This window comes from Crocodylus siamensis, chromosome 6 (assembly GCF_052110815.1).
Source record: "Crocodylus siamensis isolate JL-2025a chromosome 6, ASM5211081v1, whole genome shotgun sequence".
Lineage (NCBI taxonomy): Eukaryota > Metazoa > Chordata > Crocodylia > Crocodylidae > Crocodylus > Crocodylus siamensis.
Genome location: NC_143400.1, coordinates 83,371,796 through 83,375,555, shown reverse-complemented (window position 1 = coordinate 83,375,555; position 3,760 = coordinate 83,371,796). Strand labels below are relative to the sequence as shown.

Sequence of the window (3,760 nt, the reverse complement as noted above, 5' to 3'; positions counted from 1 at the left end):
GCACTATAGTTTGCTTATTGTTTTCTAGAGTGCGTGTGTGCCCTCAACAATAGGACATTTGCAGACAAATAGAGGAGTCTGCAAGGGGCCTGGTCATGACCAAAAGGTCTCCTGGGCCAGCCCCTAAAAATCGACACCCTTTTTCCTGCCTTTTTAACTACTGCTATTTAGTGTTGTTCTCACACCCAGGAAATATAATTGGTGCCCAGCATGGTACAAATTGTATCACTTTGGCCTGAAGCCATTGCTTTGTAATTGTCCCTCAGTGTTCACTGGGAGCTTGCTTATTTAGCTCGTTTGTACGGATTTCTAGGTCACTTTATTGCTTCCATGAATTAAGTCAGAGCACTATATTAATAAATAATGATACACTGACATCAATGTCCAGGTTGCATATTATCCTCATAACTTATTAAGTGTTAGCATTTTTGGGTCTATTGTGTCAGTTTTAGCTGTGGCAGGGCTCCTGTTGTGTCAGAAATAGGAAAAGATGCATCTATTCAGGTCACAGCTTAGGCTAGTGGCATTAGAATAAATGTAGGCAGTTCAGTATTTCCTTAAATCAGACCATTTCAAAGGTTTTATCACAGCGAATGAACTGAATTAAATGTTTAATTGGCTATAAAGGTTTTTGTTTTGTGGGTTTTTTTGGTTTGTTTTTGTGGGTTTTTTTGCTGCCTTTTATGTGTGTGAGTTGTTCTGTAGCATTTTTTTTCCTAACCTTGCATTTCATAAAGCAATAGGATTGACACTGATTGACATATTATTCATTAAAAATTATTTGCAACATTAATTTCATAACTGCTTGTTATAGTATATGTTAGTTATTAAGCACCACCAGTATGTCTGTACCTTTCAAACTGGAAAAATATTGTTTTTGTCCATAACACCAGCCATACTACTGTGCAGAGCCTGAAAATACTATGCACAAACCTAATTTTATTTGATCACAATAGGGCCTGATGATAAGCAGGCAGATACTAAGCATATTTTTACAGTATTAAGGTATATAATTAACCAATAATACAGTTCAGAGATAATGTCACATTTTTAAAAAAATCACCTTTCTTTGATTGATTAGCATAGAGAGCTTTGCAGAACCACAGTTTATCATTTTCAAATATTAATATGATTTGGGTAATGATAAATTAGTTACTATTGAATATACATCATTAATTGCTTTATGATCCATAGTGGTAACAGAACAAAAGAGAAAATCACCTTTAATATTAAATTAAAAATCATTATCAACAAAGAAAGTAGGAAATAATATTTTAGTTAGAAGACTATTACATTCAAGGCTGTGATGTTGCCTCTACGATTTTATAATGCAAGACATGTACAACTACAAAATAAACACACACACAAGTGAATTCTGAATCCCAAGATTGTGCTTTAAATATCATGTGTGTCACTTTTCTAAACTGGTTTAAGCTTATGTTTAAAAATGAATTTAGCAAATAAATGCCAATTAATTTGAAACGGATTTCCCTAGGGCACACGCAATAATTAACAACACCGTTTTTAAGTTCTTTGATTTTTCTGCATAATATTTAAACTAAGCATGTTGCAGGTTCCCAAGAATTCGTGCCTGTGAAGTGGGAACAGAACATCCTACCAGACAAAATGGTAATGTACAACGGAGGAATTTCATGCTGTTGTCAGGTCAAGAATCGAATGAACAGATGTCTTCGTATAGTACAATGTATGCTTGTCAAAACAAACAAAAATAACCCTTTAAAACGATTTCAGTGCAGCAGCTAGGGAAGCAAAACAACTTTGTTTCCGCCCGGTTTCGAACCGGGGACCTTTCGCGTGTTAGGCGAACGTGATAACCACTACACTACGGAAACTCATTGCGTACACACCTTTTGAAATGCTACCCCTATGTTACTGCTTGATAGCCTGATCCTCGGAAAACTTAAGATTTGTCTATTATGATGTATAAATGTTGATCACTGCGTTTCGCCAGCACGTGTTACTCGAGAAGCTTCCTCTGTGTAGACTTTTTAAGAAAAGGCTCCACTCAGATCCTTGCACAAGCCTGGACTAGACTCAGGCTCAGCCGGATACTGATGGCACTGCCCAGCCACCTTGAGACTGCCGTGGCCCATCATGGTGCAAGTTCAGGGTAGGCTCCAGAACAAGTAGCCTTTTTTTTTTTAGGAACATTTTTCATGGCTCATGTCAAATTAGCCAGATGACGTCCAAATCCATTTGAATCATCCAAGAACCATGTGTGGCCCTGCTCCACCCCGCCTGGGGCTTCAGATACTTCCAGATCCTATGGCAGGCATCCTAGTGCAGGCCCCAGCCCAGAGACTTGGGGCTTGGATGACCCAGAATTTCGCTTGCCCTCAGCAGTATGGCCGCAGGAGCGAAGCCAGGGAGGAGTTTACCATTTCCGTAAAGTCCGCATGTAGCCATGCTCTACGCCACCTTTCCTGAGCACGCAGCACCACCCCTGCCTGGGAACACAGGCCCCGCTGGGGAGGAGGAGCAATTGCTTCTCCCCTCCCTGGGCCTGGTATCTCTCCATGGGGGGTGGCACCAGGCTGGAATAGTCACATTTACCCTCCCCAGCTTCTGGTGTGAACAAAGGAGCTGGGGCTTTTAGGTCTCCCTGGTTGCTGGGGATCTCTCACAATCCCATGGCTCAAGTAAAGGGTTGTAAATGAGTCGATTGAAGACTGAGGCCGACCCTAGAGCCACTTTCTGGCAAATGCCACAGGTGATGGTTAAAGGGAGGGTCAGACCAGGGATTTCTCAGATCTGTTGTCTTTCCTTCTGTTTCTGTCATTTTTCTGCTTCCAGGGAGAGGGTTTTCCTTAAAGAAAGATGGACCTTTTCTCACAAGGCGTCACCAGGTAGCCCTCTTCTGGGCTAATTTTTCCCAATTTATGGAGTCAATGCCACATGTCTCAATGTTTGCTTTGAGGGTGTCCTTAAAAGCGTTTCGTCTGGCGCCTGCCTGTGCTTCGTCCTTGGCTGAGTTTGGAGGAATAGTGGTTGTTTTGCATCAGGGATGTGCTCACGCTGCCTTGCCCACTGGTGGTGCACCTCCTGCAAAAAACACCACTGATGCTGCTGGCGGCACCTGCGGGCAGTTGCTGCTTGCCACTGCCCCTCCCTCACCAGTGACACGGCCAGTGGCTTCTGCGGATGGCACTTGCCACCCCCCTGCCGCCACTGCCGCGGCTGCCTGCGGGAGCTCCCCGCTTGCCGCTGCCATGCCTCCGCCGCCAATACCACTGCTGCTGCCTGTCACTGTGTCCCTTCAGCCTCTGGGGGCATGCAGCATTCATGGCCTTGTCCACCACAGCTGACGCTGAATAATCAACACTTCCATACAGGTGGTGTTAGTGTCAGTGAGGACACTGGCATTGGTGTGATGATCCTCCCACTTTATGCCAAGGATCTTCCAGAGGTAGTGCTGGTGAAGGCGTTCCAGACTTTCCAGGTGGTCCCTGTAGGCCACCCAAGCTTCACAACTGTACAGAAGAGTTTGCATTACCACAGCCTTATATAGTAGGAGATTTGTTTGAGTCCTGACGGTGTGATTGGTGAACACATGATGATTCAGTCTTCCAAAGGCAGAGCTGGAACATTGGATCCTATAATGAATCGCCTTGTTGATGCTGACCTTCTCTGTAAGACGTCTGCCAAGGTATGCGAAGTGTTCAACACTCTCCAGCTCCTCGCCAGTGAGGATCTTTGTGCAAGGAATTAACTGGCCCAGAGCAGGCTCGTGAAGCACTGT

The 3,760-nt window shown here is 44.0% G+C and overlaps 1 non-coding gene across 1 annotated transcript; it reads right to left on the bottom strand.

The window, feature by feature from the left end:
- Window positions 1–1,780: 1,780 nt before the first annotated feature.
- TRNAV-AAC (transfer RNA valine (anticodon AAC)) lies at window positions 1,781–1,853 on the bottom strand. Its single transcript has one exon. It is a non-coding gene; the product is annotated as a tRNA-Val (tRNA).
- Window positions 1,854–3,760: the final 1,907 nt, after the last annotated feature.